The following is a 13,806-nucleotide window of genomic DNA, read 5'->3' as shown; positions in this document are numbered from 1 at the left end:
ACCAGGCTTGTTAGGCTTTTCACCTCTACCTATAAATCTTCTCACTATTTTGCAACATAGGTGAGTTTATCCCTGTGGTTTGTTCATAGGTAGCTCGTCTGGTTTGGGGGGAGTTAGCTTAAAATCTCTTTGCTAAATTATTCTATCTAGCTCATGCAAAATGTATAAATGTATAAAGGGTGATCTTTGCTGTTTATTACTTTAAACTTTCTTTCATCATTCCCTTAGGACACTTTCTCTATAGCTCCAAGTAAAATTTCTATCTCCTATACTATAATGATGTAATTGAATGTTTTGATTAGAGGCTTATTGTAGTAGTTGAGTTAGTGGTTGGTTGGGCTAGTTTTGGTTCAATGTGGTCATTGGTGTAAGAAATCTTCTGAGTATAAGCCAGATGCTTTAATTAAGCTACATTTTGATTTATCCAAGCACACTTTCCAGTATGCTTACCTTGTTATGACTTATCTCCTCTTGCGTTGGTTTACTCTGTATTATGTACTGTTTGGGTGTATTGCTTGAGGAGGGTGTTGGACGGTGTGTGGATGCTTCATGGCCCTATTCCATTAAGCTCTCTATTCTTAATTTACTACCAAATCCACCTTTAGTTTTTAGTTTTCATAAAATCTTTGGTGAGCATATTCTTGTTTAGAAAATGTAGCCCATTCTTCCCACTTCATGGGTTACACCTTGACCTAACATTTTTATGTATAATTATTATGCATACTTTTCTTCCTTTTGAGGGTTTGCTGAAGATGGTGGTATATAGATTGACTTAGCTAGAAGTGATGATATTTATTGGAGTTTATCAAATATAGAATTAGGCTCCTCTAGAGAGATGTAAAGCACCGCCAAGTCCTTTGAGTTTTAAGCTTTTGCTAGTAGTTCTCTGACAGATAATTTTTTGGTACACATTATTTATGCTTAGGGCTGAGCATAGTGGGGTATCTAATCCCAGTTTGGGTCTCAGCTATCGTGTGGTTGGAAATAATGTCACTTTCTTGGTATATTTTATGTTAACAATAGCTTTTTATGGCTTGGTTAAATTTTAACTTTAGTGTGATGTAGTACTTAACATGTTTTACGCCATGAGCCTATTAATTTGGGTTAATTGTATGACCGCGGTGGCTGGCATGAAATTTATCAGCTCTTAATGTTAACATGACTTAGTCAAACATTCGTTCATGGCTAAATTTTTGTCACTGCTGTATCCTATGGGGGTGTGTTTGAGCAAGGTGTCATGAGCTACTTATTTAGTGTGCTTGATTCCCGCTCCTTTTAATCAGTTTAGGGATTTAGAGGGCATTTTCACTGGGATGTGGAGACTTGCAAGTGTAATTCTGCTAATAATCAATAGGAAGGCTAGGACCAAACCTTTATGTTTATGGATACTTATGACTCTTCTAGGCATTTTCAGTGCCTTGCTTTATTTAATAAGCTACATTAACAGGTGTAGGATTAGGTTAGTTAATGTTAAGGTGCTTAGGCACTGTAATTTTATTATTAGTATTAAATGTAAGTTGATGTGGGTATTAGAGGTGCGCTATTACATCCAAAGATAGCTTTCTTGAATAGAGTGTTCTGGGTAAATTAGTGATAGAGATTAATGTATGGAGTATCAGTATAAGTGGATTCTTATGTATGTTGCATGTGCTTAGTTCTGTTTTTGGGGTTTGGCAGGACAATTTTAAGTCTTTGTATACTTTTGAAGTTACAGGGGAAGTAGAGGGGGTTTGATTTAGCTAGTTTCTATCTGTTGAATATGCGTACATGTGTACATGTGTATGTGTGTACGCGTATACGTGTGTATGTCCTGTAACCATTGAGTGAATTGCACCTTATGGTTGTGCAATGCAGATAAATAATGATGATAAAGCACAGCTACAAGGTATTTGAATGCAATGAGGCCTTTACAGCCATAGCTGAGTGATACCAGTCCCCCCCCCAAATTAAAAAATTCCAAATGCATGACACCACAGTTATGTGTGATCATGAGCTGATTAGTCATTAGGCAAAAGCAAAAAAAGGAGGAGGCTCGTCAAGAAGAACCCCAAGTATAAGATTTATATACTATCAGGGCAAACATAAATACACAGAGACACTGGCAGAAGAAAAAGATGGGAGCATGGTTATAGATTCTCAGTGTGGACGAGGAAGGTTATTTTGATTCTTCCTGGATGTATCTTGATATCTTTGTTAAAGGACTCAACTTTCCTAAGAAAAAGGGGGATTAAAAATTGGTTTACCTATAGGGGTAGCATTGATTGGAGAAAGGAGGTTACCTTGAAATTTAACTCTATATGAATATTAGAAAATAAAATAAAAAAGGAATAAACTGGACTAAACTAAACTAAGATTTAAAAAAAATTAAAAAAATAGAAAAGCAAAAGAAAAACACATGTGTATGTATCAAAAAATTCAGGTTAGAAGTTTATTATGGATTTGATGCACTGGACATCTCACTGTGATGGGAAATAGGTTAAAAAATTATCTATATAAAAAAAGAAAAAAAATGAGCCAGAATAGTGGGAATGAATTAAAAATAAAAGTTTTATCTATGAAGTAGTGGTGGTTGTTCTCTTGTAGTCTTTTTTTTTCTTTCCTGATTTGTTTTCTGGGGGAGGGGGCTGCCACGTGGGTTTTCAGTCAATGATGTTCCCTGAGTTAAGTCCTCCAGCCCCCCTCAAGGGGGTGGGCTCTGAGAAAAACAGTTTTTTCAGGCTTTTGTTCTCTGGAGGTTTTTATGTTTGTTCACTTCTTTTCTCTCACCTTGACATCTTTTGATGGCTTTTGGAGGTTTAGAGGAAAGCAAACTGCACCCCGACCTCCCTCTCAGAGAGAAGCCTCAGTCTGCTCCCCTGCAGGAGCTGCAGCCACTGGGCTGCTGGCAAAGCAGGTTCTGAGTCGCGGTCCCTGGGGATGCAGGATCTCCTGCTTGTATGCAAAACCAAGGCAGTGGTGGTGGCTGTCTGGGCAGCTCCAGACCGCCAGAGAGGTTCCAAGCAGCGATCGCACACTGAGATTTTCCTGCTGGCCGGGGTCAAGAGCAGCGGGCTTGCGCCGACCTCTCCCAGGGGAGGGTTTGGGGCGCGGCGTCTCCAGCTCTATTGGCTCTATCGGCTCTATCGCTGCGTGGGTCCGAGAACACCAGACTGGGCGTTCGTGCACCTCTCTCAGGGGAGGGTGAGGCACGCGAGCCTCTCCAGCAAGGTGCGTGTTCTGCCATCTGGTGTGGCTCCCAGCCCCTCACGGGAGCCGGACTCCACCAGTTCTCGGGCGCATTGGCGGCTCAGGGACAAAGACCAGGTTTCTCCACCGCACTCTCTCTGGCTCAGTGCCAGGGGAGGCTGTTCTGGGTCTGGGGACTTAAGCCCCTGTCCCTAACCGCCCCAATTCCCACAATTTCTCCCCACAATCCTTTGCTCCTTTGAGTGCTTTCAACCAGACTCCAAGTTAATGCTGGTCCCCAGAATCAGGGCACTCTCGTATTGGGGTATTATTTTCCAATCGGTCACCTCTGGTGGCTCCCTCCCCCTTTTATTTATCTTCCGATATCAGTCCGACATTCCCACTCCACTTTACCTGCCCACTGGCATCTTCTGCCCCCCCCCCCGTAGAGATCCAGACATGTATAATTCTGATCTCAGGCTGATTTCATGGGTGATCGGAGTTCTTTGGTAAGTAATCAGCTCACTTTAGGGTACAGGTTGAAAAGGCACCTCCTCCTACTTCCCCACCATCTTGTCTCCTCCTGTATGCTTGTTTTAAATCAAGAACTTGGGGACACCTGGGTAGCTCAGTTGGTTAAATGTCTGACTTTGGCTCAAGTTATGATCCCAGAGTCCTGGCATTGAGTCCCAAGTCAAGCTCTTCGTTCCTGGGAAACCCATTTCTCCCTCTGCCTGCTGTCCCCCGCCCCTGATTTTGCTTTCTCTCTCTGGCAAATAAATAAATGCAATCTTTAAACATAAATAAATAAATAAATAAATAAATAAATAAATAAATACCAAGAAGGTGTACTTACTTAAAATATATATATATTCTTAGGTATACAGCTGTATGAATATTCCCACCACATCACCAATATATAGCATATATCCATCATATGACAAATTTTCTTTATTTCTTTAGCAGTCATTTTCCTCTGCCCAAAGTCACAAACTGACAACTATTCATCTGTACCTTTTCTAGGATGTCATAGAAATGAAATTATATAGTATGTAACTTTTAGAGGCTGGTTTCTTTCACTTTGCATAATACAACTTAGATTTGTCTATGCTATTGCATGGATCAGTAGTTCATTGTGTTTTTATTAATCTTTCTGCTGAACAGTATTCCACTGTATAACAATATCACAGATTATCCACTCACCAGTTGAAGGGCATTTGTGTTTCGGGTAGTTGTGTTTATAACCACTGTATCTCTGCCATCCAGATCTTTGAGTGAACATTGTTTTTGTTATTTCAGAGGGGCACAATTGCTGGTTTGGATGTTAAATTTTACAAGATACTACCCATTTGCTTTCTACGGTGATTGGTTTTCCTCCCCCCCAGCAATATGTTATAACTCCAGGTGATTCACACTCTCACCTGCAACTGATTGCCATGGCATCGTTTTTATCCGTTCTTATACACGTGTGATTCTATCTCATCAGAGATCTAACTGGCATTTCCCTGTATGTAATAATGTTGAAAATCTTTGCCTGTGCTTATGGATCACCATTTATCTTCTTTTGTGAAGCAGCTGTATATACCCTATTTTTAATAGTGACCTTTTTCTTATTCTTATGAGTTTCTTCCTTCCTCAAGGGAATAAAAGGGGGGGGGGAAGAAAAAGAAACAAAGGAAGGGTACCTGGGTGACTAAATTGATTAGGTAACTGATCCTTGATTTTGGCTTAGGTCATGATCCCAGGGTCATGAGATCAAACCCTGCTTCGGGCTCTGTGTTGGTCATGGAACCTGCTTGGAATTTTCTCCCTCCCTCTCCCTCTGCCCCTCCTCACTTGTCTTCTCTCTCTCTCTCAAAAAACAAACAAACAAAACCACAAAGCTTTATATACTCTGGGCACCATTCCTTTGCAAGGAGGTGTGTTTTGCATTTTCTTCCAGTAGTTTATAGTTTGTCCTTGCATTTTCAAAAACATTTCGAAGGAATTAATGTTAAATTGGATGAAGAATAATTTACCATGTTTTCCTTTATACTTACATATACTTTCCTTATACTTGTAGAGTTCTATCCAGGAAATAAGTTGTCACTTAACCAAGGGTTGCAAAAATGTTTCTTATAAATTTTACTCAAAAACTATTTTAGATTTTTACTTTTATGTCTGTTATCTATTTTTTGCTAATTTGTGTATGTGGTACAAGGTATGAGTTGAGGTGGGGTTTTATTTTGTTTTGTTCTGTGTTTTGCTTATGGATGTCTAATAGCTCCAGCACTATTTCCTGAAAATACATTCTTTTCTCTATTTGATTGCCTTCATTTCTTTACCTGACCATATACCTGTATACCAATTTCTAGACTCTCATTCTCTCGACCTAGGAGTCTATGCTTTTGTCCATACTATACCCACTCAATTAGAGTTCGTCTTAAAATTATGTAGTGCAATTCCTCCTCTAACGCTGTTTTTCTCCTTCTTCTTCTTTTTCTTTTTCTAAAGGTTACTCTAGTTCCTTAGCTTCTCTGTATACATTTTTTTTACTTCTCAAAGATCAATTTATTTAGAAAACAAATCTTAAGAATAAAGGATTTGTGCATTTCTTAATCAACTGAACAGTTTAGCTAAGTAAAAAGAATAGAGAGGATAGGGAAAATTCATTAGGAACTTCAATTCTCATGGTCTAAGCAAAGAGTTGTTTACTGGTGAAAAATCAAGATTTATGAAGTTTAAGAATATCATAAAATAAATATTGAAAATCAAAGGTTCTCAGAAAAGAGAAAAGGGAGAAGTATAGCAAGAAACAGGGTCTTTGAAGAATGAGAAATGGATGGGCTGGAGGACACAGGTTGGGAGATTAAGTTGCCTTTAGGTGGGATAAGTGCTTTTGCTTTATTTGCCTTGGTGAGCTGGTGTGAAAATAAGAAAAATAGCCATCAAGTTTGGTTCCTCACTATGTGTGTGACAGGTATTATGTCATTTAATACACCAAATAACTTAATTGGGTAAGTGGTGTTTATTATAATCCCCATTTCAAGGAAGAAACATAAGGCAGTAAAAAGTAGGGAGAATTAACGTAGCTTACTAGTAAGTGACAGAAATGAGAGACAAACTCATGAACTTGGATTCAGAATCAGTATCCTAAACAACTACATTTAGAATGGAAGTTAGCACTGCTGAATTTAAACCCAAGAAAAGTAGGTGTGACCATTATAACAAGGAAATTGAGGGTACTATGAGCATTTTAAACAAAATGTCATTAGATGCATATATCCCTTCTAGTTCCTACCATTTCAAATAGCGGAACATTTCACAAAAAAATAAATACTTTAAAAATTCAGTAAGTGATTTAGCTTAACTCCTCACCATTTATGATTCATCTGTAATATTTCATTTGGTTCTTGCAGCAAACTATGTAAAATTTAGCATTGACTTTTTTTTTTTCAACAAGTGAGATAAACCTAAGAGGAGAGGAGGAAGAAGTTGATTTTGTCAAAGTCACTCTGGACAGAATGTGGCAGAGATGGAGTTCAAACCTAGGCAATCCCTTCACTTGATCCCATCAGATGTTCTTCCTACTTTGCTAACTAATTTCTACCAAGCACCTATTCTTTTGAAAATAACAGTATTTATACACACTTAGCATTGGATAAAGTCCTCTAAGTTTCTCTCATTATTCCTAAAGAAGGCATAAGATAAGAATTAGAGATATCAGGGCACCTGGGTGGCTCAGATGGTTTAGTATCTGCCTTCTGCTCGGGTCATGATACCAGGGTCCTGGGATCAAGCCCCACATGGGGCTCCATGCTCATCAGGGAGCCTGCTTCTCCCTCTCCTTCTGCTGCTCCCATTGCTTGTGCTCTCTCGCTGTCTCTGTCAATTAATAAATAAAATCTTTAGAAAATAATCAGAGAACTCTAACTCTCCAAGAGACAGGCCTCCATGCTGAGTGACTTTCTGATTTCTCCACTCTCTGCACAAAGTCCGTTCACTGTATTGAATCCAGAAACACTAAGTTTGCTCTCAGGGAATGCTTTTGACTTATTTCTCCATTACCTTTGAGAACCAGTTCCTCGAGGTGGTAACAAAGCTCCTGCACAGCACTTTCATCTTCCCATCCAAAATATAAAGTATCTTTTAGCTTTGAAGTTGAGCATCACTAGGGCTGGAAAGGCATCATTTATCCCATGTTCCTATGAGTCCTGTATTTTCACAAAGTCCAACTTGTAATCTTTGGTCACAATGTTGTAAAAGCTTTCCTTCAATATTATTCTTGTTGTTGCTTAAGTTAATAGGAATAATTTTAGGCATAATTAAAAATAACATTTTAGCTCCCATTCTTCCAGGAGGCACTTTACAAATTATTTTTGTTTACTTCAATCCTTGCACTGTGAAATTACCAGAAAATATTTGGATTTTCATCAAAACATAATACATTATTTGTTAAGTATCAAATAAAGAAATATGAAATTCATCACTGTTATTCTTAGTTGTTTCTTTCCCCTAAGATTACCTAAATGATTTATCTTCATAAACTACCATACTTTACTCTGGAAAAGAAGGCTTGAAGAGTTTGTCTTCTGAATTGAACCCAGATGTTCAGGTTTCCTGAATACCGATCCATGGAAGTGAACAGCCATAAGCAGACGTTACATAGTAGTATCCTGTGCATAGGTCTGCTACGCTGATTGTTCAGTTATCCGTACTGTAGCTCCCTTCCCGGGAGATGGCAGATGAGACTCCAGCAGTTTCCTATTGACACAGTTGATTGGGACATACATATGTATACATACATAGCATAATCTAAGTAGAGTTGGATTTGAGAAGACCTTATGAAGCCTGGAATTATCTCAGCATGTCTAGAGTCAGCTGTAATTAAAAAAAAAATGTTGTGCCTGTGGTTCTTAGGCTTCTGGATCAATGGCTTGGGAGTATGCAGGAAGATGAGCTATTTCATCTCTTCTGCAAGGTGAGAGATATTTCTATCCCAGAAGAGGTCTTTTCTCTTAAAAAACATAGTCATACCAACTGAAACTCCTCTTCCAGTCTCATTTGAAGTAGTAGATCATCTTTTAAATTGCAGATATCTTGGAAGCACTTAAAGGGTTAATAATACTTTAGTGGAAACATCCTACAGGTTACTTTTTTCCCTACCATTGAATAAAAGCCATCCACTCCAAGGACAGTTAAAGACCAGATTCTTGGAACCTTAAAAGTTAAGAATCCTTTGTGTTGGTTGTGTTAGGCAATGCTGCACTTTCCTGCACTTCTGCAAGAATGGGGAAAAAAATACCGTTTAAGGAAAACTAGTCAACAAGATGTTTGGGTATGGTTTAGATCCTTAAATAAATAATAGAGAAGCACAGTCTCAGACCCATGAGTTGGGGGTATTACCTATTAACTGTTTTGTCACAAACCTACCATGTGCTCATGCATAGTTTGTCTTGTGTGTCTTACTTTCTGTTTTATCACTTCTAAAATGAGAGTGTTTAAAAAAAGGGCAGAAACAGACCCATATATACAGAGAACAAACTGATGATTGTCAGAGGGAAGAGAAAATGATGGGGAGTGGGAGGTCCAGTCTTCCATGTATAGAATGAATAAGTCATGGGATGAAAGGTCTAGCATAAGGAAAATAGTCAACAGTATTCTAATGTATTATATGGTGACAGGTCATGACTCCACTCGTGGTGAGCAGAGAACAATGGAGAGCTGTTAAATCACTATGTTGTACACCTGAAACTAATGGAATGGAACATTGTGTGTCAACTACAGTTGATTTAAAAAAATCCTACCATTCCTGTGAAAATTACTGTGAAGAGTAGAAAATTACTGTGAAATTTCTGTGAAATTTAAATTCTGTGAAATTAAATAAAGAAAATTCTGTGAAAATTAAAACACTGTTCACAAGAAAAAATAGACATTTAGAAAAATAAAATGAGGGTGTTATGTTAGTTTTTTGTAGGCTTGTATATACGCATTTATTATTTTATTGAGATAGAAATGACTGACATGGGGCACCTGGGTGGCTCAGTGGGTTAAAGCCTCTGCCTTCGGCTCAGGTCGTGATCCCAGGGTCCTGGGATCGAGCTCCACATCGAGCTCTCTGCTCAGCAGGGAGCCTGCTTCCTCCTCTCTCTCTGTCTGCCTCTACTTGTGATCTCTGTCAAATAAATAAATAAAAATGTTAAAAAAAAGAAATGACTGACACATAACATTTGACTAGTTTCATATGTACAACAGACTGTGAAGTGATCGTCACTAAAAAACAAGTTGACATACATTACCACATATAGTTACACATTTTTTCTTGTGATGAGAACTCTTAAAGTCTATCTTCTTAGCAACTTTCAAATGTGCAATACATCGTTAACTATAGTTACAATAATTATTAACTATAGTCACTATGTTCTCCACAAGATATTGCCTCACATTTAATAGAATGGCTGTTATTTTTTTAAAGACCACAAATAACAGGTGTTGGCAAAGATATGGTGAAATGTTAGACTAATTTGAGATTCCTTCTAGTCCAGATTAAAAATGAAAGCAATCAATCATCCCAATCATAAAACCATGAGCACTTAAAGTTAGAACAGACCTCAGCAATGACTTCTCCTCCTGTCTAGTTCAGGAATTCTTCTTTAGTATCATTGTTTCAGTAATCGATAGCTGAAGACTAACTCTGAGCAGAAGCTTTTCATCTTATAAAGCAGATTCTTCTAAGACACAGGTGGAAGAACTCCATGGTTGACTGTTGGAGCTCTAGGGTTCTTGCATTCTGAGTTTGAATCCCAGCTCACTAGGTGAGTGACCTGGGGAAGTTTAACCTCCAGAAGTCTCAATGTCATCACTTGTTTAAAAGATAATGTTATTACTATGATTGGTGTAACTATTATTGACAAAGACTCTCTTTGACCAGACTTGAGTTAAGCTCCTTTGAGCCCTCTTCTCAACTAGGTCTCTGTGCCCATCTGTGCTAAGCTCCAATTTAGCAAGAATTCTGCTAAGCCAATTTATCAAGAATCCCCACTCTTGATGTCTACTTGACAGAGAACACTTGGTAGCTGATCAGATTCCACATACCCACCCTTTATATCTAATCCTTCTCTCTGTCCTCTATAAGAATCCTATAACATAAGTTTAGTAAGAATCCCCTGTTCTTGATGTGCCCTCTTGGTAATTTTCCATTCACTGAGCCCCACACTCTGCTTCTTGGCTATAAATATCCCCAACTGTCTGTGTTGTATTTGGAGTTGAACCTAACCTCTCTCCCCTGTACAATACCCCCTTTGTCTTGACAAAAGTCTTCCTTACCATTTTTGACAAATGTCAGTATAATTTTTCTTTAACATTTATTATTAGAAAGTCCTCTTTCATGTTGAGCTGAAAACCTATTATCGCCTCCTCCACACTCATCTTAGCACTTTCCTTTTGGAAATATAAATAACATTTCTATTCCTTCTTTCACGTGAAATCTTTCAGATACATGAATAAAGAGTCCACATATATCAAATTTTAATTATTTCAGGTGAAATATGTCCATTCTCTTAAGAGTTCCAATGATTGCCATTTTGTCCCTTTTTATGAACATGTTTTAATATGATATTACAGCAGTCATAATACTTCAAAGGTGTGCATACAATCTGAGGACACACGACACAATTATCTTTCTTGGTCTAAGCCCTACAATTCTATGAAGTTGATATGAGATGTAGTTTACAGATGCACTACATGTTGGCAGCTACATCACACCTTGGCACACAAATACTGATATGAATCTGGATTTTCTCTAACCTTGAATCTTAGCAGTTGATTAAAAAAAAAGGTACAGGATTTAAAATTAGGATGGAATTATTCAGGATAGACTACCCAAAAAAGATATTTCTAGTTATCTAATGAAATAGTGATGGACATGTGTCTTGAGCCTTGAAAGATATGATGGACACTGATGGTGAATCATGAATGTTTTCTAATGATAGGTTGGAATACAGAAAGGCATGGAGAAGGGAATCAAAGTAATATGTCAGCTAAAAGCTGAATTATCATTACTCGCTGCTTTTTTTTTTTTCCCTACACGCCATTGCTAATTCCTATCTCCAAGCCTTGCACATCTTTCTTCAATACTGGCGGATTTGTCTTCAAAGCACCTTAGAACCTGATTATGCCAGGTTTGAAACTGTATTTTTTAGGTATGTATTACTATTTTTCTGAAACAGAAAAGCAATTTAATATTGAAAGTTTTGAAAGTATAGAAATTTGATCTCAATTATATATAGCGATTCATAGATATATATATTGATATCAATGAATTAAATACATAGACATATATTTATGTCACTGAGTATATTTATATGTCATATATATATACATATGTATGTGTGTATATATATGTATATAAAAGTAAATTATATATATGTATATGTATTATATATATGTATATACAAGTAAATTGCAATGTTTATTGCTTTGAAGTGGAATCTATAGGGAAGAAAGACAATTTATATGTGTGTGTGTATATATATATACACATATATATATATACAATGAACTAAATACATAGACATATATTTATGTCACTGAGTATATTTATATGTCATATATATAAGTGGAATCTATAGGGAAGAAGGAAAAAATATATGTGTGTGTGTATATATACATATATATGTATATATATGTGTGTATGTTTATATATACATACATATACATATGCATATATATGTATATCTAAGTGTGTATGTGTGTATATATACACATACATATATACATATACATATATATGTATATATGTGTGTGTATGTGTGTATATATACATATACACACATATATACATATATTATACAATGAATTAAATACATAGATATATATTTATATCAGAGTATATTTATAGTCATATATATATATAAGTGGAATCTATAGGAAAGAAGGAAAATTTATATGTGTGTGTGTATATATATGTATACATATATATACATATATATACAATGAATTAAATACAATGACATATAAGTATATAAATATATATACACATATATACATATATAAATATATATACATATATACGTATTTATGTATATTTACATATATATATACTCAGTGACATAAATATATGTCTATGTATTTAATTCATTGTATATACATGTGTGTATATATGTATATATATGTGTATATGTGTGTATATATATATATGTGTGTATATATACACACACATATAAATTTTCCTTCTTCTTTCCTTCTTCCCTATAGATTCCACCTTAAAGCAATAAACATTGCAATTTACTTGTCTGGGCCCATCCTTAAGCTTCAGATTCTTTGAATATGTAAAGTGAATTTATTCAAGGTTGTTAAGCCCATGATCAAAGATAAAATCTTTTGAAGATGAGATCCATTAAGTATCAACTCTTACCAGGCAAAATTTCAATATCCAGCCAGTATTGTGTATGACATATTGTATAGAAATAATACATAAGGGTGAAAAGGGGAGTTCTCTACCCCATAACACAATTACCAGGTACGTGAGAAAATATTATTGCCTGAAAAAAACTAGGCACAAACTAAACATTCTTGATGACATTTAGACTTTTAGAAAGCACTCTGGGAAATAAGCTTAGGCTGCACACTGATAGAGGAATTTTGCCAAATGAGACAGTCTTGTTAGCCTCTGCTGCATCTCAGCAGCATGCAGCAGCACCAAAAATGAAAACTGGATTTAACTACATCAACAAACATTGTGACGTAGGGTAGACAGAACAAAAGTAACCAGGAGAACAAGTGTTAGAGATGATAAAGCTCAGTATGTTAGCAACATTTTCTGTTGTGTTATTTTTAAAAGTGGGTAATATTGTACTCTATTTCTAATTTCTTTTTAAAATTTTTATTAACATATAATGCATTATTAGCCCCAGGGGTGCAGGTCTGTGAATCGCCAGGTTTACACACTTCACAGCAATCACCATAGCACACATATTCCCCAACGTCCATAACCCAACCACTCTCGCCCTACCCCCCTACCCCCAGCCCCCCTCAGTTTGTTTTGTGAGATTGAGTCTCTTATGGTTTGTCTCCCTCCACATCCCATCTTGTTTTATTTTTTCCTTCCCTCAACCCAAACCCCTCACTTTGCTTCTCAACTTCCTCTAATCAGGGAGATCATATGATAATTATCTTTCTCAGATTGACTTATTTCACTCAGAATAATAACCTCTAGTTCCATCCATGTCCTTGCTAATGGCAAGATTTCATGTCTTTTGATGACTGCATAGTATTCCATTGTATATATATATACCACATTTTCTTTATCCATTTATCTGTTGATGGACATCTAGGTTCTCTCCATAGTTTGGCTACTGTGGACATTGCTGCTATAAACATTCAGGTGCACGTGCCCCTTAGGATCACTACATTTGTATCTTTCGAGTAAATGCCCAGTAGTATGAATGCTGGGTTGTAGGGCATTTCTATTTTCAACTTTTTGAGGAACCTCCATGCTGTTTTCCGGAGTGGTTGCACCACCTAGCATTCCCACCAACAGTGTAGGAGGGTTCCCCTTTCTCCGCATCCTCGCCAGCACCTGTTGTTTCCTGACTTGTCAACTTTAGCCATTCTAACTGGTGTGAGGTGGTATCTCATTGTGGTTTTGATTTGTATTTCCCT

The sequence above is a fragment of the Martes martes genome (genome assembly GCF_963455335.1).
Source record: "Martes martes genome assembly, chromosome: Y".
Lineage (NCBI taxonomy): Eukaryota > Metazoa > Chordata > Mammalia > Carnivora > Mustelidae > Martes > Martes martes.
Note: the sequence above shows the minus strand (reverse complement) of the source record.